The 26,643-nt window shown below is 43.5% G+C and overlaps 1 protein-coding gene across 3 annotated transcripts in view; it reads left to right on the top strand.

Annotated features, from left to right (window-relative positions):
* Positions 1-26,643, top strand: part of RAP1B (RAP1B, member of RAS oncogene family) — a 1,113,130-nt gene that overhangs the window by 472,292 nt on the left and 614,195 nt on the right. The gene's annotated exons all lie outside the window — the stretch shown is intronic.

The raw sequence follows: 26,643 nt of genomic DNA, 5'->3' as shown, positions 1-26,643 counted from the left end.
TTAACCAACAGTACATTTTTCCTCTTTTTTTTTTTTATGTATTTGTTAATACTGAAAGGACATATGTACGTGAATGGAACATTTCAGAGTTAATCACAAACATGTCCCCAATCCCAATAAGCATAACAGTGACTATCATTAATCTAATAAATATTGTAATAATTAAGTTCACTATTCCAATTAGTCTACCTTACAACTAGATTATTTTAGACAAAAGACGAAAGAAGAAGATTTATCTATGTATAGATAGCGAGTAAATATATACAGACTATATTAGTATAGTAAATAGGAGAAAACTTAGAAAGGGAGACAATATGCAGTTAAAATAAATGAGAAAAGAAAGAAAAGAGAAAATACACAAATACTATGTATGTTGATTTATAGTATAAATATTTTATGCGCTATATAACTCTCCTGTGAAAGAAACGTATCTTGTTTTACATACCTGAGGTAATGTGAAAACTCTCGTGTCATCTATTTTCAAAAATTATAAAGATTCTAGTAGTTAGTTACCTTTGTTTTAAAATTCCAAGCAGTAAAATTGGTCCTTTAAAGTAATGTTAAAACAATTCACATCATAGTAGATGCTTTGAGAGATTTGGCTGTAACAGTATCAGTCTTTTGCTGCTTCTTTTTGACATCTGTCCAGACATTTGTTTCTTTTGTTCTCTTGAGAGAAGGTGACATCCAATCCATGTCTTCTGGTAAAGTAATCACATTATTAGTTTTAATAAGTGAAGAGGCTTCCTCGAAGTCAGTAAAAGTCCTCATCTCATTGGCATACAGTATTCTTATCTTAGCTGGATATGCAAGTTGTGCCTTGATGATATTTTGTTTCAGAAACTTTATCATTGGCCGCACTTTTTTCCTTTGTTCCACCATTCTAGATGAATAGTTATCAAAGCTTACCAAGCTCTGTTTATATTTTAGTGGTGCCTTCCTCCAAGCAGATCTTAAAATCAGTTCCTTGTCAAAGTATGAAAGAAATTTGATAATTATTGACCTAGGAGGAGAGTTTGAGTTAGTGGCAGGATGTTCTTCGTGTTTCACTGTTGCAGTCATTACATTTGGGTAATCTGCTGGCAGGTTGCCCTCAGTCGGCCTGAATAACAAAGTCTTGGGTCCTGCGTCGGTTGTTGTCTCTTGTTCCATGACGTCAGGTCATCAGGGGTATAAAACATGCAGCCGACGCCATTTTATTAAGTTTTTCTTGCCGTGCGGTGCCCGAAGCAGAAGCAGTTCGCAAGTGCTGGTTGGCCGACTCCTGAAATTTTAGTATTCGAGTTACAAGTCCGAAGTCTTCAAACTAAAGCTAAGTACCCCGTTGGGGAAACTTTTTCTTCCTCCTTTCTGATGTCAGTAAAAGTTAATAATTGCATTACTTATGGGAAGCAAATACCTCATAAGGATTTTCATTTGTACTGTATTCCTTGCCTAGGCCCAGATCATAACGTGCCTTGCTGTCTGTTTTGTGCTAGATTTAACCAACGCACTATTAAGCATTGGTATGTTTTTGCTTCTAAATATTGTGGATCAAGATTTAATTACCCTGAAATGTCGTCTGTTAGCAATCAGACTACCGCAGTTCACAAAAAACGCAAAGAAAAAGACAGAGACAGACCGTCTAGGTCCAAAAAAAGACGACAAAACTTCTAAGCCAGTCGCTGGTACTCAGTGAGGCACTTTCGCAGCCCCTGTTACCCACTACTTTTGAGTCGCAGGCCTCTACCGAGACCCATGCAGAGTCCGGTATGCCGCAAAATTCGAAGAGTATTGAACCTGTGGATGTCTCTTCCTTGGATGGGTCTGGAGCCGCTGAGCAGGCACTGGCTTCTGAGGGTGTTTTCAGGCCTCAACACTTTTATATAAAACCGGCAGCCTCAAAAACAAGATCAAAAACATTGTCTATGTCTAAAAAACCGACACATGAGCCACGTGCTCAGGGCCCTATGCCTAAAAAACAGATTATCAAAATGGCTGTGGACTCAATTACCTTGATCAGGGGTTTCCAACCCCTCCCTGCTACGAGGCCTAGGCAAGGCACTGATTATGAATCTTCAGATCAGGTTTCCATTTCTTCTGATTTCTCTTCTGATCAGGAATTTTCTATTCCACCCTATGAGGATTCTGATGCAGAAGAATCCATCCCATCTGCATCTCCTCCTGGGATTACTCTTTTGGAGAAACTTTGCATACTTTAAGGGAACATTTTCACTGGGAGTCAGGATTTCTCTGAATCAAAAAAGAGGCTTAGGGATTTCCTTCTTCCTCAGCATAGGCCTTTGGCAATACCTCCTGTATTAGACATTGTTGATGTGTTTTCGGAATCAAGCATGGCTCCTGATTCCCTACCTCTGGCTCTTAGTAAGCCAGACAGATATTACAGGGTTCCTGACTCCCACAAATTTCTATTCAAAAATCCTGCTGCTGATCCTGAGACTATCTCACAGGGTCCCAAAGGTGTAAAGGCCTATACAGCCAAAAATTCTACCCCCTCTGATAGAGATTCCAGGGCACTGGATAGATGGGGAAAGAAGGTTTATACGTCTGCAACCTTGGCAATTAGGGCCTTAAACTGCCAGTTTCATATGCTTAAATATCAGCAGCATGTTATGAGCTTATTGAAACAGAAAATTATGTTGATTTCTGATTGTGTGGAAAGTAAAGAATTACAGGAATTATTGCATTCAGCAGAACAGGTTGGAAAGCATACTTTACAATGGGGGTTTGATTCCTTGGAAGCCTCTTGCAGGGCCGCAGTTACTGGATCTGTGATTAGAAGGCATGCCTGGCTCAAGGAGTAAAATCTGCCTGATCATGTTAAAGCTAAATTGTCGGATGCCCCCTTGCAGCATGATACTCTGGTAATAAGGCCGAAGAGGTTTTAAAGAAAATGGAAGACAAAGCTAAATCTATGCAAACTGTAAAAGTTTTCTTACAAGTGTAGCCACCCAGGTTCAGTAGGCACTGGCCTACTAAAAATTGGTCCTTTCCTGTGTCCAGCAGAGCCACGCAAGGCAAATCCAGGTGCTCAAAAGGCTCCAGATACCAATCACAGGGTTCTTACAGGTCAAAGCAATGGGGTGCCTCCACCTCCAAATCTGGAGGAAACAAAGCACAACCCTACAGTAAGCAGTCTCAATGACTTCCCTCTACCTTCACCAAGCACTTATCTTTTGGCAGCCCCCTTAGGGGGAAATTTAGCACTTCATGCTCAAAATTGGCAGTTAATTACCCAGGACAAGTGGGTATTAAACATAGTATCCCAGGGTACAGATTCCATTTCCATACTTCGCCAATTCCAAAAGGTTGGCCAGATCTGCCACAAAATCAGTGGGCAGAGGCTCAGAAACAAGTTCTATCCCTCATGGATATGGGGGCTATTCAACCAGTACCGAAAAAGGACAAGGTTTTTATTCAAGACATTTCCTGGCACCCAGAAGAGACCATGCCTGGCGTCCAATATTGGATTTATCAATTTTGAACACGTTCCTCAACATTCCAAAATTCAAAATGCTGACTTTACAACAGCTACTGCCTATGCTGGGCAGGAACGCTTGGTTAGTGACTCTAGACTAAAAGAGGCATACCTACATATCCCAGTAAGGGAATCGTGCAGAAGATACCTCCGCTTCAAGGCAGGTTTTTGCATTACCAATTCTCTGCACTGCCCTTTGGCTTATCTACTGCGCCCAGGGTCTTTACAAAGTGCCTGGTACCAGTAATTGCATTCTGCATACAAAGAAGCATACAAAATTTATCCTTATCTGGACGACTGTCTCATTCAAGCAGAGGACAAGGACACACTCTTCAACATCTGGCATCTGTAAAAAGGCTTCTGACATGCCTAGGGTCCACAATAAACAAAATGAAATCCCAACTGGTACCCTCTCAAATAATTACATTCCTGGGTGTAAGCTTGAATACAACTGCCCAGATGGCTTACCTTATGCCAGACAAACAAAGGCAACTGACAACATACTTCATACAAATGGCAACAAAATCCCAGTTGTCTGCAAGACAAATTCTGCAGGCTTTGGGGTTCATGGCATCCTGCATTCTACTAATTCCGTATGCGAGACTGCATATGAGGAAACTTCAATGGTACCTAAAAAGTTTATGGAGTCAACATTGTCACAGTCTGGAAACAATGATTCCTCTCCTTCCCTGCCTACAACAGGAGTTTTTTTGGTGGGCAGAGACATGTCACCAAAACAAAGGGACTGTCATTCACTCTACCCCCGCCACCCAAACCCGAACTACAGACTCATCAGACTGTTTGGGGAGCCCACCTGGCAGGGAGATGCATTCAGGCAAATGGAGCCCAAAACAAATGCATCTGCATATCAACCAGAAAGAGATGCTAGCTATTCAGAATGCTCTGACAGCCTTCAAGGACTTACGTCATCCAGGACAACTACTGATAAAGACAGACAACACCACGGTTATGTGGTACATAAGCGGGGGGGGGGCACACATTCCTACCCCCTTTGTAGACTAGCCATAGCATTGTGGAACACAGCTTTGACTTACCAAATACATCTTCAAGCTCAATTCCTGCCAGGAAAACAAAATACTCTGGCAGACGACCTAAGCAGAAATCTTATGGACCCACATGAGTGGAAACTGGATCCACAAATCTTCAGCATGTTATCACAGAAATGGGGGAGCCCAGACATGGATCTGTTTGCCTCCCCCCAAAATTATCAGCTGGACAAATTCTGCACAAAGACTTATCACAGAAAAGCATGGAAATTGGATGCCCTATCCTTCAGTTGGAAAAACCTATCAGTCTATGCCTTTCCCCCTCTGCCTCTTCTCTCCAAGGTCTTACTAAAGGTCAGACAGGAAAAACCAAAAATGATTCTAGTTGCTCCGGACTGGCCTCGCCAGCACTGGTACCCAATTCTAAGGAATATGTCTCATCTTCCTCCTTGGTACTTGCCTCAAATACCTCATCTACTGTCTCAGCAGAACAATCAAATTCTGCACATTCTGCTCCAAACTGTGAACCTTGCAGTATGGCTGATCATTTAATTATTCAGACAACACCTCTCAGTAAATTTGTGATGGATGTCATTTTGGAAGCCAGAAGGCTTAGTACTAGAAAATCTTATGCTGATAAATGGAAGAGATTCTGTGCTTGGAACCAAGCACAAGGAACGGACACAGCAAAGCCCAATATTCCTCAGATTTTACAATATTTGACTGAGATGCTTGACAAGAGCTTATGTTTTTTCTTCAATAAAAATCCATGCCTCTGCCATCTTGGCTTATTACAACACAGAGACTCCCCTCTTTTCTCATCCTCTGCTTAAACAGTATCTTAGAGGGGCCAAAAATTTAAGGCCTCCCAGATCATCACCAACTCCTGCATGGCACCTAAATTTTGTGCTGGAAAAACTCACCCTGCCTCCTTTTGAACCAGCAGCTACTGCGGATATAAAATTTTTATCATGGAAAACCGCTTTCCTCTTGGCAATCACTTCAACAAGAAGGGTTTTAGAACTACAGGCTCTCATGGCTGTGGAGTTTTTTATTGCATTTTACCCGGACAGGGTGTCCCTCAGGACCAATCTTTTTTTATGCCTAAGGTGGTATCCAGTGTGGCTCTTAACCAAACAATTCACCTGCCAACATTTTACCCAAATCCGCAGAACAAAGGGGAGCGGATTCTACATTCATTGGACGAACATAGACAACTAAGATTCTACTTGAACAGGACCAAATCTCTAAGAAAGTCTGAGCAACTACTGGTGGCATTTGTTGCAGGATCAGAGGGGAAGGCTGTATCAAAGCAGACTATTTCTAAGTGGATAAGCCACTGCATTCGTTTCTGCTACTTGCACTATGGTAAACCTGTGCCCAAGGGGATCAGGTCACATTCCACCAGGGCTGCCTCTACCTCAGCAGCTTTTCTCAGAGGAGTTCCAACCAAAGACATTCTAGAAGCTGCTACTTGGAGCTCTGTTCATACCTTCACAAAGCATTATCATTTGCCTCTCTTCTCCAAATCCAGGACATGCTTTGCTACTGCAGTTCTGCAGGGCCTTATAGCTGCTCCTAATGCTATTTAGTTCCATCCTCCTAGCCATAGCTTTGGGATTCTACCCAAATGTAATGACTGCCACAATGAAACACTAAGAACATAGTACAGTTGTGTAAATGTAGATGTTTGAGTGTATTCACTGTTGCAGTCCGGGTTACCCACCCGCCGTCACCCTTTTCTAGAACTTCTCTTTCCTTCACTATATTCTAAAGCCTTTGTGGCATATTTGCTTTTAGATGAAGGTGGAGTTTATGTTGTTAAAAGTGCATTTACATATATTTCTGTTTGTTTATATATATATATATATATATATATATATATATATATATATATATATATATATATATATATATATATATAAAACCCATTTCGTTGACAGCTCATTTCATTGACAAAAGTATTCAAGGCAAAAACCTGGGTTTTGCCCCCCTCCCCACTGTTGTGCGACTGTGGAGTTGTTATATATAGTTGGGGGTGTGTGGGGGGGCACAGCCCCCCACCTAGAATGTTTGTCAATGAAATGAGCTGTCAACGAAATGGGTTTCAGTGAAATGGGCTGTCAGCGAATAGAAGTAGACCCATATATATATATATATATATATATATATATATATATATATTATTTTTTTGCTCCCCATTTGGGGGGGCACCTGACATCTGGGGCAAGAAAAACTGAATAAAATGATGTTGGCTGCATGTTTTATACCCTTGACGACCTGACGTCATGGAAGAAGAGACAGCAACCGACGCAGGACCCAAGAATTTGTTATTCAGGCCAACTGAGGGCAACCTGCCAGCAGATTACCCAAATGTAATGACTGCAACAGTGAATACACTCAAACATCTACATTTATGGTAAGTGTACACAAATGTACTTTTCCCAACAGCTCTGTGTGCCCTTTCAATGCCAAAGGAAAGTCCTTCTTTTAAATTTAAAAAGTCAGGGATCCAGCTTGATAAAAAGGAAATAATATCCTCACCTTCTGTGTTTTCAGGTAATCCGAAAATCCTGATGTTATCCTTCCAAGTCATCTACTTTATTAACCAACCAAGTGTTTTGTTTAAGAAGCAGTTCTTTCTGTGTTTCCTTTTCCTTAAGTCTGCTTTCTAAGTCATTTAGAGAAACCTCTATTCCTGTTATCTTTGTCTGGTGTTGTAGCATTTCCTTGAGGGTGTCAGCCTGTTTTTGACTGCTTGTTTTAAGATTTTCTAGGTTCTCTTTAAAATCATCCATCTTCAAAGACAACTCCTGCAGGGTAGATGCCATCTGTTGTAGTTCCTTCTTTAAGGCAGCATCCTGGTGAGAATTATTTGAGTTGCTCATCTCAACAAGTGAATATATCTCCAAGCTTTTTGATAGGAAATTATTTGTAAAACTTCACCAAAGTTTCTAATTATGTAAATTAGACCTGTATCTATAAGATTTTATACTTTGAAGGAAAAAAATATATATTTTTTCCTGTCTTATTTAACTAGTTATTTGGAGCTCTAAAATACTGCTGCTTTCAGTTAGCCATTCAGGCTCCGCCCCCTACCATCCATTCTTGATGCTGAAATGGGCTCCCTCAGCAGGCTTCATGGAACTGATGTTCCTCTGGGAAAAGCTGGCTCTATGAATGTATTTTTATGCTATGAGAATTACTTTTTGTGGACTATCATTACTTGCGAGGCAATTTAAAATATGTGAAAGTTAATCTGTTTTCTACATATTTATGTATAATTTGTGTGCTAGGGGCAGGACATTGTGCTTTTGGGGACTGTAGTTTTAATTTTCCTCAAATACTTTTCCGTAAGGAAGTTTACCAATTCATGCAGGCTAAGCTACACATCTTCCAGCCTTCTGTCTTGGCTAAACCGTGGAAAATTTACAGGTCGTCTTGGTTCCTCCTCTTCCCACTCATAATGAAAAAGAAAATTTTTCTGGAGTCTTTTGGTGTCAAGCAGGGTCATGCACTACCTCTGCTATAAATGGGTTACTCTGCCTTAGACAGACTTGGCAGTGCTCACAGATGTGTCTCTGTTCCTCTGGTGTGCCCATGTCATGAGTTGGTCTTTGTCCAGGGAGTCTCCCAAGAAAAGTAAATAAAAATAATACTTTAACTATGGACAGTGAATACTTGTTTGATTTTCTAAGGGATTTCTTTCTGCTTTTATTGTATTTCTTCGCTGACTATAAGTATAATATTTCCCTCACTTTGTGATGCTGATTCCCAGTCTGAAGAGCAAGCAGTAGAGGGTGTGGATTTCTTCAGTGATTTATCCTCAAGCTGAAGAGTCTTATTCTGATAAGTGTTACTTCAGACTTCCATCCAGAAGAGTTGTCTTTTTTGAAACTAAGTAAAAATATAGTCTCATTTTCATTGCTCATCTCTGTTTCCTAGCAAATGTATTATGATTTAGTGCAGTTGGATCTTCCACAGCCTGCAGCTGTCCCTCCTCTTGTCAGCTTTTGAAGATGTTTTCTGGACAACATGCAGCATGCCTGGCAGTCAGCCTGCTGCTTCTAAAATGTCTGTTGTACAAAGTACCTTAGACTTTCAAATGTCTGTTTTTAGTCTAAAACAGACACTTTAGTTATTTCATCATCGGAATGTGATGCTGCTAAACAGTTAATGCTAACCCCATTCCCTCTGACATGCCTACCTATTGATTGTATTGCTATTATGGGTTATCAACACAAGATCAATGTGAGAGCTATTAACAGATCTGGGAAGAAAGTTTATTTTCCTTTAACTTTTCGGAATTTTGAATTGCCAGACTTGTATGTTGAAATTTTTTACTAGCTTCTTTTGAGAACATGAGTAAGCTAACATGCCTTCTTTAAATGTTAAAATGTCATTGAATTCTTTGTCTGCTTCTTAAATAACCAAACACTCTTTAAAGCGCTCTTATGATTCTACTAATGCTGTATCCAAAACTGGGTCAGTTATGAGAAGATTTGATGTTCTTCGTGTTTCACTGTTGCCATCATTACATTGGGTTATCCTGCCAGAGAGAGCGTTAAGTCGGCTGAATACCAGAGGCTTGGTATTTCTGCATCGGTTGCTGTCGCTCCAGGACTGACGTCAGATCATCAGTGGTATAAAATCAGGCAGCCGACGCCATTGCATCAGTCTTTCTTGCCAAGGTGCCCGAAGCAGAAGCAGTTCGCACGAGTGCCGGTTGGCTTCTACCTGAGTTTTCATTTCCAAATTGAAGTTGAAGTCTTCTAAAGCCAAGTATCCCGTTGGGGACCCTTTTTTCTTGCTCTAACCGATCTCAGAAAAAGTTTAACAATTGTCTCACCTGTGGAAAGTAAGTACCACACCGAGACTTACATTCTTACTGCATCACCTATTTAGGCCCAGACCATGACGTCCCTCGCTGTCGCTTTGGTGCTTTGTTCAACACCAGAACTAGACGTTGTCGGGCCCTTGTTATAGCCAGATATTTTCATTCTCAGCAAGCCATCCGACTACCGATCTTCCGAAAAAATGTAAGGATAAAGACAGAGACAGGCTGCACAGGTCCAAAACTGCCGACTATGCTTCTGCACTAAGCTATAGGTCAGTTCTCTGGTCCTCAGTGAGGCGCTTTCGCAGCCCCTGATGCCCGCTTCCATGGATTCACAGGCCGCTACAGAGACCCTTTCGGAGTCCGGTATGCCACAAGACTTTTCTTCGACCAAGGATCCTATGGATGTCTCTACCTTGGATGGGACCGGAGCCGCTGAGCAGGCACCAGATTCTGAGGAAATACTTCGCACTACTGATACTCAACACAGACTGACTTCTTTTGCGTCTTCAGTTCTTTCTAAAACTACCCAGTTTCTAAGGCCCAGGGTACGAACTACGCCCAACAAAACGACGACCCAAGCTCAAGCACCTGCTTCCTTGCCTCCATCTCAAATGATAAAATGGCGGAAGTCCTTATTGTGTTTATTAGGGGAAGCCAGGCGTACCCCTTGCACAAGAAAGAGATTTGTCCCCAGTAGTTTTATCTGAACAGGAGTCCGATGACTCTGATGCTTCTGAATATGAAGACATGCAACCTCTTTCTGCTTATGAGGATTCTGATGCAGAGGAATCCACTCCTTCTGCCTCTCCACATGAGGATTTTTCATTTGGGGAAACCCTTTATACTTTAAGGGAGCATTTCCAATGGGAATGTCAAGACTATCCTCAGACAAAAAAAGAGACTCTGGGAATTCTTAGATTTACCACAGCACAGGTACCTTTGGCCATTCCTCCTGTCCTGGATGTTGTGGATGATGTTTTTACGGAATCCAGTTTGACTCCTGACACCCTTCTTCCTGCTCCCAGGAACCCTGACAAGTACTACAGAGTTCTTGACTCTCACAAATTCCTTTTCAACTGTCCTGCTGCTGACCCAAAGGTCATCTCTCAAGGACCTAAAGGAATTAAACCAACCTCAGCTAAGAATCCCAGCCCTCAGACAGGGATTTCTGAGCTTTAGACAGATGGGGTAAAACAGTATACATCTCTGCTACTCTTGCTATTAGAACATTAAATTCAGTTCCACATGCTGAAATATCAGCAGCAGCATACCATGGAACTCCCCAAACAAAAAATATCTTCCTTTCCTGCTTGTGCAGAAAATAAAGAATTACAAGAGCTTATGCATTCTGCAAGTCAAGTTACTAAGCCCAAGAAGCATCTTGCAAGGCAGCAGTCACTGGTTCTGTCCTTAGAAGGCATGCTTGACTTAAGGAACAGACCTTGCGGAACCATGTCAAATCCAAATTATTGGACGCACCATTGAACAAAGACAATTTATTTGGCACTAAGGCAGAAGAGGTCTTAAAAAAGATGGAAGAAAAAGCTAAATCGATGCAGACAGTTAAAGACTTCTTACAGGTCCAGCCTCTGAGGTTCAGTCGGCATTGCCCCTCCAAACACTGGTCCTTTCCTGCACCCTCCAGGCCAGCTCAGCCCAGACCCAGGGGAAGCAGACCCCTGCAGACAGCTGCCCCAGGGGAATGCAGAGATCTAAGCAATTCAGTTCCTCCTCTTCACAAACAGTGTGTGCAAAGCCACCCCTTATGGTAAGAACTCACAATGACTTTACTCTTCCACCCCTTACTCTGCCCACCTGCTTGTGCCCCTAGGAGGAAAACACTCCTTCCATGCAAGCAACTGGGCCTCTATTACCAACGACCAATGGGTCCTTAACAGTGTCCCAAGGATACAAATTTTATATCCACATTCTGCCAACCCCAAAAGGTTTCCCAGATATTTCTCTAAACTAGTGGGCAGAGGCCAAAAAACAAGTCCTTTCCCTGCCCTCCATGAGAGCAATACAGCCTGTTCTTGCAGACCAGATAGGCCAAGGTTTCTATTCCAGACTCTTCCTGGTACCCAGAAAAGAGGGCACCTGGCACCCAATCCTCTAGCTATCCATTCTAAACACCTTTCTGGTGATACCAAATTTCAGAATGCTCACCCTACAACAGCTTCTTCCCATGCTTTCCAAGGATGCTTGGTTAGCCACATTAGACCTAAAAGAGGCCTACCTACACATCCCAATCAGGGAATCTTGCAGGAAATATCTACATTTCAGGGCATGATCTATGCGCTTTCCTTTGGCTTATCCACTGCTCCCAGAGTTTTCACAAAATGCCTGGCTCCAGCCATTGCCTTTTGCAGACAAAGAAATATTCAAATTTACCCCTACTTAGACTGCCTGATTCAGGCAGACAGTCAGGAAATGCTGTTACAGCACCTGACCTTTGTAAAGGACCTCCCTGAGGTATACTATCAATGAAAAAAAATCAAAACTAGTCCCCACACAAAAAATTGTATTCCTGGGAGCAAGCCTGGACACAGCATCCCAGATGGCGTTCCTTACTCCAGAAAAACAAGCCTACATGACAGACTGCTTCTCTCAACTAGCCACCAGAACACAGTTATCCGCAAGGTGAATCCTGCAAGCTCTAGAGTTCGTGGCCTCCTGCATTCTACTAATTCCATATGCCAGACTGCATATGCGGAAACTACAATGGTACGTAAAAAGCCTTTGGTGTCAACACTCTCAAGACCTGGAAAATGTCATACCAATGATACCTCATCTAAGGAAAGATTTTCTTTGGTGGGCAGCAGCTTGCAACCACAACAAGGGACTTCCTTTCTCTCAACCCCACGCTTCCCAGACCCTCACCTCAGATGCATCAGACTATGCCTGGGATGCACACCTGGACTACAGGTGCATTCAGGGCCATTAGAGCCCAAATCAAATACATCCGCACATCAACCAAAAAGATGTGCTAGCTGCTCAGCCCTCACTAACGGCTTTCAGATCCCTACTCTCCCTGGGGCCTCTACTGATCAAAACAGACAACACCATAGTGATGTGGTGCATCAACAAGCAGGGAGGGACTACACTCTTATCCTCTCTGTAGGCTCGCCATGACCCTTTGGCACACAGCCTCAGCCATGCAGCTACACTTGCTAGCACATTTCCTACCAGGCTCACTAAACTCTGTCAGACAACTTAAGCAGAAACCTACTAGACCCACACGAGTGGCAGCTAGACCATAGAACCTTCACCCTTGTAACCCAGAAATGGGGCACCCCGAAGATGGACCTGTTAGCCTCCTACTCCAGTCATCAGCTCGGCAAATTCTGCACCAGGGAACCTCACAACAAGGCATGGAAAGTGGATCCAGTGGGTAAACCTCTCGGTCTATGCATTTCCCCCTCTACCACTTATTTCAAGGGTACTGCTCAAAATAAGGTAGGAGAAACTGAGGGCAATCCTGATTGCAACAGACTGGCCATGCCGGCACTGGTACCCACTGCTGCGCAGCCTGTCACCCCTGCCACCATGGCACCTACCTCAGATCCCAACACTCTTGACCCAGAGGAATGGATAATTCATGCATCCCCAATTGCAGACCCTCAACCTGGCAGCCTGGCTTATTCCCTGACTTCTCCTCAAGCTGCCAGCCTAAGCAAACAAAGTCGTAGATGTTATACGTGAGTCCAGATGCCCCAGCACTAGAAAGTCCTATGCTGACAAGTGGAAAAGGTTTTGCACCTGGATCCAGGCTAAGGGAGCCGGATTGACACAGCCCTCCCTACCTCTCATCCTGGATTACCTAGCAAGCCTACTACACAAAGGGGTCTGTCCTTCTCTTCTATTAAAATTCATGGCTCTGCCGTCTCCGCTCATTACAACAGAGAGCCACCTCTCTTCTCACACCCTCTCATCAGACATTTCCTAACAGGGGATAACAACCTAAGGCCACCCAGAAGAGCTCCTACCCCAGCTTGGGACCTTAACTTTGTATTGGAAAAGCTCACCCTACCCCCTTTGAACCTGCAGCTTCAGCAGAGTTAAAATTCCTCTCTCGGAAGATGGCCTAGCTTATGGCCATCACTTCAGCTAGAAGAGTGTCAGAGCTACAAGCACTCATGGCTGTAGAGTCTTTCATTATTTTCAATGCTGACAGTGTCTCCCTCAGGACTAACCCATCCTTCATGCCTAAAGTGGTGTCCAGTGTTGCTCTCAACCAATCCATTCATTTGCCCACCTTTTTCCCTAACCCACAAAACAAGGGGGAAAGGATTCTGCACTCTAGGTGTGCACAGGCAGCTCAGATTCTATCTGGACAAGACTAAATCTTTTAGAAAAAACTGATCAATTGCTAGTCAACTTTGCAGCAGGGGCAGAGGGCTAGGCCATATCCAAATATTCTTCAAATGGATAGAACACTGCATCCATTTCTGCTACAAACAGCAAGGGAAACCACCCACAAAGGGGGTCAGGACACATTCCACCAGGGCATCCACCAGAGCAACCTCCACCTCTGCAGCTTTTTTCAGAGGGGTTCCCACCAGGGACATCTGGAGGCTGCAACATGGACATCTCTTCATACCTTCACCAAGCATTACCACCTGCCTGTCTTCTCCAAATCCAGGGCAGGCTTTGCCACTGCAGGGCATGTCTTGCAGGGCATCCTGGCCAGCCCCCAGTCTTCTTGACTGCCTCCACCCTTTTCTTCAGTTTTGGGAATCAACCCAAATGTGATGAATGCAACAGTGAAACACGAGAACATAGTACAGTTGTGTACACTTACCATAAATGTAGATGTTCAAGTGTATTCACTGTTGCAGTCCTGGTTTCTCCCCATTCTCTCTTCCTCTCCTTACAGGGAATTTTTGGTATTTACTTTCTGTTGGTGGTGGTCTTCCACCATAACCTAGTGTCCTATTTGGGGGCTCCTGACAGGGCAAGAAAAACTGATGTAATGGTGTCGGCTGCCTGATTTTGTACCACTGACGACCTGATGTCAGTCCTAGAGTGACAGCAACCGACAAATACTAAGCCTATGGTATTCGGGCCGACTGAGGGCCACCCCTGGCAGGATAACCCAAATGTGATGACTGCAACATTGAATACACTAACATCTACATTTATGGTAAGTGTACACAACTGTACTGTTTCACATTCTCAGAAACTTAGCAGATGATGTTAAAGCAAGAGATTTTAAATTCTCCCCTAGACAGGGATTTTCTTTTTGGCTCTTCTGCTTGAGGACCTTATGATTTGATGAAAAAGAGAAATTCATGTAAGGGTAATCCAGATATGCCCACTTTTCTAAGTTCAGTAAAAACTCTCTCTCCAATGTAGGACTCTTCCAAGAAGCAGTTTAAGGGGGAAAATTGTCATAAACAGGATTTCAAAAAGCATTTGCAAGGAGGCTCATAAAAGAAAGGGAAAGCCTCCCAAAGCCGAGGACAATCCAGATAGTCAGAGTATTCTGCTCCCCACCCTGGCAGCCTATCCCTCAGTTTAGAGCTGCTACTTGTCAAGTGACATCACATTATTTTTAGGTAGTTGGAGTCTAAGAATCCTAAAACAGTGGTGTAGGTAGCAGTGGGCGTACCTCCTTAGTTTTCAAGAGTGTCCTTTTCACTCTGTGAACTAAACATCCCCGTTACCTCCACTTTTGGGTTACAGGATTAGTACCTTTTAGATCAGAGGGTAAAGGTTTTTGTTTAAGGATCTTTCTGGTGTCAAAGATAAAGGAAAATTTGAGACAAATTTCTGGACCTTTTTCTTTTTAATCTATATGTCAAGTGCTATCCCTTCACACCTTGTGGTAACATTAAACTTTACAATAGCAATAAGACAGCAAGTATCTTTTTTAATTTTCTGAACCTAGTTTGTAATAGTTATCTGTATTACCCTTTGGCCCAGAGGTTTGTACAGTGTCAGGCTCCAGTAATTGCTTACTGCAGACTTCAAGGAATTCATGTTTCCATAGTTGGACATTTGTCATGTTTGCATACTTTTTATAATTGTCTAGCCTCTTAGAGATGTCAGACTCCTTTTTTAATTTCTCCAACTCTTTTGGGTTTCTAATTCCATGACGGGAATGGACTTCTTTCCTAATTCAAACTACGATTAAAGTTCATAAAATTAGTATTGTTTCAATCTTTTAATGTCAGCCAGAAGTGCTCTTCGCAGCACAATTATTGTGCCCAGTAATGACTCGTCCTGCAATCCATACGGAGTTGCATGTATTGGTAACTCATCTAAATAGATTGTAGATTTTTTTTTTTTTTTTTTACCCATTGCTCCTACTACTGTTGGAACGGTCTGGGTATCTTACTTCCACATTGCTCTGGTTTCTATCTGGAAATCCTGGCATTTTATGACTTTGTGTCTCTCTGTACACAAGACATTGTAGTCACTGGGTGTGGCGGTTTCAATGATCAGTACTACTTTTGTCTTCTTTTCATGGACCAGGAAACAAGTATCTTGACAAACGAACCAATAAATCCAGAGAGAACTCCAGGCAAGGAAAATCAAACTCAACCAGTATTTTATTAAGCACTTTTCGTCGTTCGTATTAGAGTGACTTCTTCAGATAAAAAACAAGTCCCAACCATTAACTTTTATATAAATTCCTATCCAATTAACCTATTAGCTTGTTAGCTTACTTAATTGATAGTTACACCATTAAAGGAATTTAAGAAATACAAGAAGTTTAAATGTTTTACATAGTTGATGTGTATATATATATAAAATCGATTAGTTAACTTTTTTGTATAAAATCATTTTAGCTAATTGGGGTTGTGGGCAAGGGCGGTTTATCTGTATGTATTATTTTATTTCATTATTTTGTATGTTTTGAACTTCTTGTATTTCTTATATTCCTTTAATGGCGTAACTATCAATTAAGTAAGCTAACAAGCTAATAGGTTAATTGGATAGGAATTTATATAAAAGTTAATGGTTGGGACTTGTATTTTATCTGAAGAAGTCACTCTAATACGAACAACGAAAAGCGCTTAATAAAATACTGGTTGAGTTTGATTTTCCTTGCCTGGAGTTTTCTTTTCATGGACCACTGTATCCGGTTTTCTAACATCTGTCTTTTGAACTGTTGGTAATGGCTGATCCCATGTAATGTAGACTTCATCATTTTCTGTGATGCTTTGTGACTCATGTTTCCAGTGTTTTTCAGCTACTTCAGTACCATAATGTTTGCACAATCCCCAGTGCAACAGTTTTACCACATTATTATGCCTTTCAGTATCTAGTTCTTCTGCCATTAGCGTGTTACAACCAGCGACGAGGTGCGCAACTGTTTCCAGTTCTGTTTTACAAACCTACATTTGTCTGCTTCTCCCACATGTTCAGTGGACTTTGTAAACCAACATGTACCTAGCCCACTAACTTGGGCCACCAATATTAATCTTTCATCTCTTGGTTTGAATTGTAAGCCGCGGTGGTACAGCAGTGGCGTTGTTGCCTCACAGCAAGAGGTTCTCCTGTTCGATTCTCTGCTGGAGTGCCTTCTTTGTGGAGTCTGTATGTTTTCCCCGCTGTTGAGTGGCCTCCGTAAGACATGCGTGAATGGGTGTGCCTTCGCTGAAGGTTGGGCATTGGGCTGGCAACTTGGCACCATAAAAAAAATCTACTGCCAATCATTAGCGGACCAGAGTTCCGCTGTGGCAACCCCTAGCCGGGAAAAGCCAAAAAGACACCATCTCTTGGTTTGAATTCACCTCCTCTTAACCATTCATAAAGTTCATTCCTGATCAACATGAGGTTCTCCCAGAAGTTTTCTGTACTTGCAACTTTATTTATGCATTTTCCACATATCTTGCCTTCTCATCTGATCCTTCACCTTGTATTCTTCCTTTTATTTTTTGGCACATTCAGTTGCTGCCTTATTTTTATCTACTTTTGGTTTGATTTCCATTCCTGCTTGATGCCGATATGCTTCTGCTAGTCTAAGCAGGGAAGTCCTCTTAGATTTATTCTCCTCATGTTTCAGAACTTTCACTACATTTGTGAGGTCAGCAGATGTGTGCATTCCCATGATTGCCCATCTGTACCTGCAATCAATTTTATGGAGGCCCATACCTCCTTCGGAACAGGGAATATATATAATTTTGGTATGCACTTATTTTTATAAATCATTTGGTGAGCATGGATCATCATCCTTGTTTTCCTGTCTAATCTATACAACACGTTTTGGAGCCACTCAGTCCAAAACTGTAAGTTAGGACAGGAAGCGCAAACTGGTTTATAGCTTGAATTGTGTTACTAGATGTCAACGCTGTTTTCAGGATTAATTTAAGTCTTCTGAAATATTCCTTACTAAGTTTTATTCGCATTTGTTCATGTTTTATTGTTGATCCTTCATTTCCCAAATATTTATGCACTCTTGCTCAAGTTCTTTTATATCACATTCTTGTCCCAAATTGATGTTTTCTTGGTGCTGCAGATGTCCTTCAAGGATGCATTTGCAGTCATCACATATGGGTTGTCCTGCCTCAGGCAGCCCTTGGTCGGCCGGATTCCAAAGTCTGGGTCTGGCCTCGGCTGATGTCGCACTTTCCCCGACGTCAGAGCGTCTGGGGTATAAAAGCATCAGCCGACGCCATCTTCCTCGGTCTTTCTTGCCGTGTGGTGCCCGAAGCAGAAGCAGTTCGCAAGTGTCGGTCGGTCAGCTCCTGTGATTCAGATACCGAAGACTTTGAAAAAGCTAAGTACCCCGTTGGGGACTCTTTCTTGCCTCAGCCGATGTCAGATAAAGTTAATAATTGTTTAACCTGTGGGAAACAAATACCTCATAAGGATTTCCACTCTTACTGCCTCCCCTGCCTAGGCCCAGACCACGACGTGTCGGCCTGTTCAGCTTCCTTCAACCGACGAACTCTTAGACGTCGGTCGGAATTTGCAGAGGAGTTTTTTGGGGCTAGTTTTGCTTATAAAATGCCGTCGGAGACTCCGACTTTGCATTTAGTCAAAAAACGGAAGGACCGACACACGCGGCCCGCGGTTTCGGCTGAAACCTCGGTCAGGCCTACCGCGAGTGTTTCGGTCTTGGCTCTTCCTACTACCGAAACCACGCAATCGACTACCTCGGCCCTGGAGGCCCCGGCTGAGTCGGTCATCGAATTACCTTCTGAAACCGGTGTCCAGGAAACTTCCGACACCATTGCTGTAGATAAGTCTACTCCTGCACGTGGTGCAGCCAGACCCCCTGCTTCCATGTCCATTAAGGCTTTCTCTAGGGCTAAGGCTGCTAAACTTTCTAAGGATTTGCCTCCCAAAGTTTCCTCTGAGACCTTCTTCCAGTTCTCAGATTCTTACCCTAGCAGAGGATCTGATTTCATTAATTAGAGGCTCCCAACCACATCCGGGCAGGGGCTCTCAACCACCTCCGGACAAAATGCCCAGGGTTGAGCCCTCTGACCCACAGTCTTCAGATGAGTCCACGGATGGCTCTGGTCTGTCAGACCACCAGGAGGAGGCTTATTCGGCCTACGAGGATTCTGATGCTGAAGAATCTATTCCCTCGGCCTCCCCTCCTTAAGAGTTTTCATTTGGAGAAACATTACACACTATGCGAGAGCATTTTCAATGGCAGGGTCAGGAATTCTCTGATTCCAGAAAGAGATTAAGGACCTTTTTACATTTACCTCAGCACAGGCCCTTAGCTATACCCCCTGTTTTGAATGTAATTGATGATGTCTATTCAGATGCTTGTACTGCCCCTGACTCTCTCCCTCCGGCTCCTGCCAAACCTGATAGGTACTACAGGGTCCCGGATTCACATTTTCACCTTTACAATGCCCACTCTGCTGATCCAGAAACTATTTCCCAGGGCCCTAAAGGGGTTGCAGCTGCCACTGCAAAAAATCCTCTACCCTCTGAAAGGGAGTCCAGAGCATTAGAGAGATGGGGTAAGAAAGTGTATACTTCTGCAACTCTTTTCCATGAGGGCATTAAACTGTCAATTCCATATGATACAGTATCAAGAGTATTTACTAGATGAATTGCATAAGAAACTGTCGTCTTCTGAACCCCTTGATCGTAAATCCCTTCAGGATCTGGTGCATAACTCCCAGCAGGTTAGTAACCATTTCTTGCAGTGTGGTTATGATGCATTGGAAGCTTCATGTAGATCTGCTATGACGGGTGGAGTTATACGTAGGCATGCCTGGCTGAAGGAACAATCTCTGCCAGACCATGTTAAAGCTAAGCTTTTGGATGCTCCTATGGAAAAGCAAAAATTATTTGGTTCCACGGCTCAAGAGGTTTAAAAGAAATTTGAAGAGAAGGCAAAATCAGTGCAAACAGTTAAAGACTTTCTGCAAGTCCAACCACCAAGATTCAGCAGAAATTGGCCTACTAAAAATTGGTCCTTTCCTGACTCAGATCTCAGAGGCAGAAATAGATGTGCCAGAGGTAGAGGGCAAGCTAGAGGCTCCTACAGAGGCCGTCAGTGGCAGCCTCCCAACCAGAGAGGTGGTGCAGGAACTACAACTGCTACACCAGGACAGACTCAATGACTTCATTTTGACTCCACCGACCAGGGCTCAGTTAGAAGCACCTTTGGGCGGAAAGCTTTCTTTATTCTCAAAAAATTGGCACAGCATTACAAAGGACACATGGACACTACAAATAATAGACAAAGGATACAGGTTCCATTTCCACTCATTGCCAAAAAGAAAAGGCATGCCAAACCTGCCACCAAATCAGAGGGCAGAGGCTTTGAAACAAATTACAAACTTAATGCAAATGAAAGCCATAGAAAAGGTACCTCTTTCAGAACAAGGCCAGGGATTTTACTCAAGATTATTCCTTGTTCCAAGAAAAGAAAATCAATGGAGGCCTATTCTCGACTTGTCCGCACTGAACACGTACCTCATTGTGCCAAAATTCAAAATGCTGACTCTACAGCAACTCCTTCCCATGCTGGGCAAGGGGTCTTGGCTGGTGACTCTAGACCTCAAGGAGGCATACCTGCATGTCCCTATTCGACAAAGCTGCAGAAGACACCTCAGATTTCTTGCAGAGTCAGAGCATTATCAATTCTCAGCATTGCCCTTTGGCTTATCTACTGCACCCAGACTATTCACGAAATGCCTGGCATCAGTAATTGTACATTGCAGACTTCAGGGGATTCAAATCTACCCTTATCTGGACGACTGCCTAATACAAGCGGACAGCAAGCAAACTTTGTTAAAGGACTTGGACTATGCCATCCACCTGTTACAGGCCTTGGGATATACAGTCAACATCCACAAATCAAGACTGGTTCCATCCCAAAGAATAACTTTTCTGGGTGCAGATCTAGACACTACCACCCAGATGGCTTTTCTCACAGAAGAAAAACAAGAACAACTACCAATTTACTTTCAGAATCTCATAAGACAAACTCAGATGACTGCAAGGAAAATCCTGCAGGCCCTGGGTTACATGGCATCTTGCATTCTTCTGATTCCACAAGCAAGGCTTCATATGAGGAAATTACAATGGTACCTAAGAAGTTTATGGACTCAGCTCAGTCACAGCTTAGAAGCCCTGATCCCACTCATTCCTTGCCTTCAAAAGGAATTCCTGTGGTGGGCTCAAGCCTGCCGGTCTAACAGCGGGCTGCCCTTCAGCAAGCCAAGAGCCAACCAAACCATCACCACGGATGCTTCGGACCAAGGTTGGGGAGCGCACATGGAGGACAGATGTATACAAGGGCTATGGACACAAAGAGAGCTGCACATGCACATAAACCAAAAGGAATTTCTGGCAGTGATGCACGCAATCGAGGCCTTTAAACCTTTCCTTCATCAAGGCCACCTGCTCATAAGGACAGACAACACCACAGTTATGTGGTACATAAACAAGGAAGGAGGCATCCATTCCTACCCTCTTTGCAGACTGACAATGAACTTATGGGAACTGGCATTGAAACTCAACATACAGCTACAGTCCCAATTCGTGCCAGGGAAAGACAATACACTGGCAGACAGCTTAAGCAGAACTACCGTGGACTGCACCCAGACATCATCTTACAAATTACACAGTCATGGGGAAGGCCGGAAATAGATCTGTTCGCTTCCCCCCTAAATCATCAACTGAAGAAATTCTGCTCAAGGACATACCACCCACAAGCATGGAAGGTGGACGCTCTCTCTTTCAGCTGGAAAGCTCTAACAGTGTATGCTTTCCCACCTCTTCCACTAATGACCAAGGTCCTACTGAAGATCAGGACAGAACAGCTCAGAGTAATCTTGATAGCCCCAAACTGGCCAAAACAGCACTGGTACCCACTGCTAAAGAGCTTGTCTCAGACGAAACCATGGCCTCTCCCCCTATGGCCACTCCTTCTGACACAGCACAATTTCAGGACTCTACAGTCCAACCTGAAAACCTTGCAGCTAACTGCCTGGAGAATACCATGACTACTCCTCAGGGTAACCTATCCCAGAGAGTGAAGGATATTATTATGGAAGCTCGCCGACCTTCCACAAGGAAGGCATATACAGCAAAATGGAAAAGATTTCACACCTGGAACACAGCAAAGGGCCTAGATGTGACTGTGATGAACATGGCATACATACTGGAATATTTGGCAGAATTGTCCCACAGTGGCCCGTCTTACTCTTCCATCAAGATACATGCCTCAGCAATCTCAGCAGAATACAATCTAAATCCACCTGTCTTTTCTCACCCTCTACTAAGACAGTTTCTAAAGGGAATCAAAAACATTAATCCTCCAAGGAAACCACCTCTACCTACTTGGGACCTGAATTTCGTGTTGGAAAAACTAACGCTACCTCCCTTTGAACCAGCAGCATCGGCAGATGTACAGTTTTTGTCTTGGAAAACTGCCTTCCTTCTGGCCATAACCTCAGCAAGAAGAGTATCTGAGCTACAAGCTTTAATGGCGGTGCAGCCATTCCTCATCTTTCATCAGGATAGAGTTTCTTTGAGGACCAATCCTACTTTCATGCCAAAGGTGGTATCCAGGGTATCTTTGAACCAAGCTATTCATTTGCCTACATTCTTTCCACAGCCTCAAAATAAAGGGCAGAGACTTCTGCACACCCTGGACATACACAGACAACTACGCTACTACTTGGACAGAACTAAAAGTTACAGAAAGACTGACCAGTTGTTTGTAGCTTATGCTGCTGGGGTACAAGGAAAAGCATTCACAAATCAAGACTTGTTCCATCCCAAAGAATAACTTTTCTGGGTGCGGATCTAGACACAACCACCCAAATGGCTTTTCTCACAGAAGAAAAACAAAGACAACTACCGGATTATTTCAAAAACCTGACAAGACAAACTCAGCTGACTGCAAGGAAAATCCTGCAGGCCCTGGGTTACATGGCCTCTTGCATTCTTCTGATTCCACAAGCAAGGCTGCATATGAGGAAACTACAATGGTACCTAAGAAGTTTATGGACTCAGCACAGTCACAGCTTAGAAGCTTTGATTCCACTCATTCCATGCCTCCAAAAGGAATTTCTGCGGTGGGCTCAAGCAAGCCAGTCAAACAGGGGTCTGCCCTTCAGCAAACCAATAGCCAGCCAAACCATTACAATGGACGCTTCAGACCACGGTTGGGGAGCACACATGGAGGGCAGATGTATTCAAGGACTATGGTCACAAAAGGAGCAACGCATGCACATAAACCAAAAGGAAACGCTGGCAGTGATGCATGCAATCGAGGCCTTCAAACTCTTCCTGCATCAAGGCCACCTGTTAATAAGGACAGACAACACCACAGTTATGTGGTACATAAACAAACAAGGAGGTACCCATTCCTACCCTCTTTGCAGACTGGCAATGAATCTATGGGAACTTTCCCTGAAACTCAGTATAGAGCTGCAATCACAGTTTGTGCCAGGAAAAGACAATATACTGGCGGACAGCCTAAGCAGAAATACCACGGATGCACACGAATGGATGCTGCACCCGGACATCTTCTTTCAGATAACACAATCATGGTGGAGGCCGGACATAGATCTTTTTGCCTCACACCACAATCATCAGCTGAAGAAATTCTGCTCAAGGACACACCACCCACAAGCATGGAAAGTGGACGCCCTCTCTTTCAGCTGGAGAACTCTAACAGTATATGCATTCCCACCTCTACCATTAATGACCAAGGTCTTACTGAAGATCAGGACAGAGCAGTCAAAAGTGATTCTGATAGCTCCGGACTGGCCAAGACAGCACTGGTACCCGCTGTTAAAGAGCATGTCACGCACGAAACCGTGGCCTCTTCCTCAATGGCCACTTCTCCTGACTCAGCACAATTACAAAACTCTGCATTTCAACCTGAAAACCTTGCAACTAACAGCCTGGAGAATACCTTGACTCCTTCCCAGGATAAGCTATCCAAGAGAGTAAAGGATATCATCATGGAAGCTCGCCAGCCTTCCACAAGAAAGGCATATTCAGCAAAATGGAAAAGATTTCACAATTGGAGCACCGCAAAGGGCCTAGATGCGATAGTGATGAACATGGCACATATTCTGGAATACTTGGTAGAAATGCTCCACAATGGCCTGTCTTACTCTTCCATTAAAATTCATGCTTCAGCAATTTCAGCAGAGTACAATACTGATCCACCTGTCTTCTTTCATCCTCTACTAAGACAGTTTCTAAGAGGAATCAAAAACATCAATCCTCCAAGGAAACCACCAGTGACTACTTGGGACCTTAACTTCGTGTTGGAAAAACTAACACTGCCTCCCTTTGAACCAGCAGCATCTGCAGAACCACAGTTCCTGTCTTGGAAGACTGCCTTCCTTCTGGCCATAACCTCAGCAAGAAGAGTATCTGAGTTACAGGCCCTCATGGCAGTAAAGCCATTTCTTATTTTTCATCAGGACAGAATTTCATTGAGAACCAATCCTTCATTTATGCCAAAGGTGGTATCCAGGGTCTCATTAAACCAAGCTATTCACCTGCCTACCTGCCTACCTTCTTTCCAAATCCACAAAACAAAGGGGAAAAACTTCTGCACACCCTGGACATACACAGGCAGTTGCGCTACTACTTGGACAGAACTAAAAGTTACAGAAAAACTGACCAGCTGTTTGTAGCATATGCTGCTGGTGCACAAGGAAAAGCAATTTCCAAACAGACAATTTCAAAATGGATAGGGCATTGCATTCGTTTGTTACTCCTTTCATGGAAAGACTGTGCCAGCAAACATTAGACCTCATTCCACCAGAGCCACAGCCACCTCCACAGCCTTCTTAAGAGGGGTGGCTACCAAGGACATTTTAGAAGCTGCTACATGGAGCTCCGTGCATACATTTTCCAAACATTACAATTTACCTTTATATTCCAGATCCAGAGCAGGCTTTGCTACGGCAGTCCTGCAGGGCATTTTAACTACACCATCCTTTATGTAGATCCTTCACCCCCAGATTGGCTATGGTATTCTACCCACATGTGATGACTGCAGATGCATCCTTGAAGGACATAGTACAGTTTTGTACCTACCATAAATGTAGATGTCCGATAGGTATGCATCTGCAGTCAGGTTTACCCTCCCTCCTTCCCCTCTGTGGTATTCTTGGGTACTTATCCTTCTCATAGCTAGCTGGGGTTATCTATTATGGTGTATTTGTTTTATATACATATACATATATATATATATATATATATATATATATATATATATATATATATATATATTTCTGTGCATGTTTGGAATTTATTGCATTTCTCCAAATTTAGCCTTCCTTAGAGGGCACCTGGCATCTGGGGCAAGAAAAACTGAGGAAGATGGCGTCGGCTGACGCTTTTATACCCCAGGCGCCTGACGCCGGGAAAGGGGACATCAGCCGACGCCGGACCCAGACTTTGGAATCCGGCCGACCGAAGGGCTGCCTGAGGCAGGACAACTCATATGTGATGACTGCAGATGCATACCTATCGGACATCTACATTTATGGTAGGTACAAAACTGTACTTTATGGATGTTATTCTGGAAGCTAGGAGGCCCAGCACCAGGAAGGCCTACTCGGACAAATGGAAAAGGTTTTGCGCCTGGAACCAAGGTAAAGGCCAGAATACCCTTCAACCTCACATACCTCAGATTCTACAGTATTTAACTGAGATGTTGCACAAAGGACTTTCCTTTTCATCTATTAAAATCCATGCCTCAGCTATTTCAACTCACTATAACACAGATCCTCCCTTATTTTCACATCCGCTTCTAAGGCAGTTTCTCAGAGGGGCCAAAAACATTAGGCCCCCCAGGAGAGCACCTACACCAACCTGGGACCTCAACTTTGTTATGGAAAAACTTGCGCTACCTCCTTTTGAACCAGCTTTCTCTGCTGATCTAAAGTTTATATCATGGAAGACTGCCCTGCTGCTAGCAATAACTTCAGCCAGAAGGGTCTCAGAGCTTCAGGCACTAATGGCAGTAGAGCCTTTCCTCATTTTCCATCAAGACAGAGTTTCTCTACGAACTAATCCCTCCTTCATGCCTAAGGTGGTATCCAGTGTGGCTCTAAATCAAACCATCCACTTACCCACCTTCTTTCCAAATCCACAGAACAAAGGAGAAAGACTCCTGCACTCCTTGGACATACACAGGCAGCTAAGTTACTACTTGGATAAAACTAAGGTTTTCAGAAAATCTGACCAGCTCTTTGTATCCTATGCTGCAGCTTCACAAGGGAAGGCTATATCAAAACAGACCATTTCCAAATGGATAGGACATTGCATTCGTTTTTGCTATACCCATCATGGAAAACCGGTTCCTGCTACCATAAGGCCCCACTCTACCAGGGCAGCAGCTACATCTACATCTACAGCCTTCCTCAGGGGGGTGCCAACCAAGGATATTTTGGAAGCTGCTACTTGGAGTTCAGTACACACCTTCACCAAACACTACCACTTACCACTTTACTCTAAGACTAGAGCTGGCTTCGCCACTGCAGTTCTGCAGGGCCTTCTAGCCTCCTCTAACCCTGTTTGACTCCACCTCCCATCCTTAGCTTTGGGATTCTACCCAAGTGTGATGACTGCAGCATCGTGTTACCCTGCTGCAATCATCACACTTGGGATTCTACCCAAGTGTGATGACTGCAGCAGGGTAACACGATGAACATAGTACAGATGTCCTTCAAGGATGCATCTGCAGTCCTTACAAATGGGTTGTCCTGTCGTCAGGCAGCCCTTCGGTCGGCCGGATTCCAAAGTCTGGGTCTGGCTTCGGCTGGTGTCGCACTTCACCCGACGTCATAGCTGCAGTTACTCTGGTATAAAGGCATCAGCCGACGCCATCTTCCTCAGTCTTTCTTGCTGCATGG

Source organism: Protopterus annectens, chromosome 11.part0 (assembly GCF_019279795.1).
Source record: "Protopterus annectens isolate FY-2018-M chromosome 11.part0, PAN1.0, whole genome shotgun sequence".
Classification (NCBI taxonomy): domain Eukaryota; kingdom Metazoa; phylum Chordata; order Ceratodontiformes; family Protopteridae; genus Protopterus; species Protopterus annectens.
This window is presented reverse-complemented; position numbering and strand designations above follow the sequence as displayed.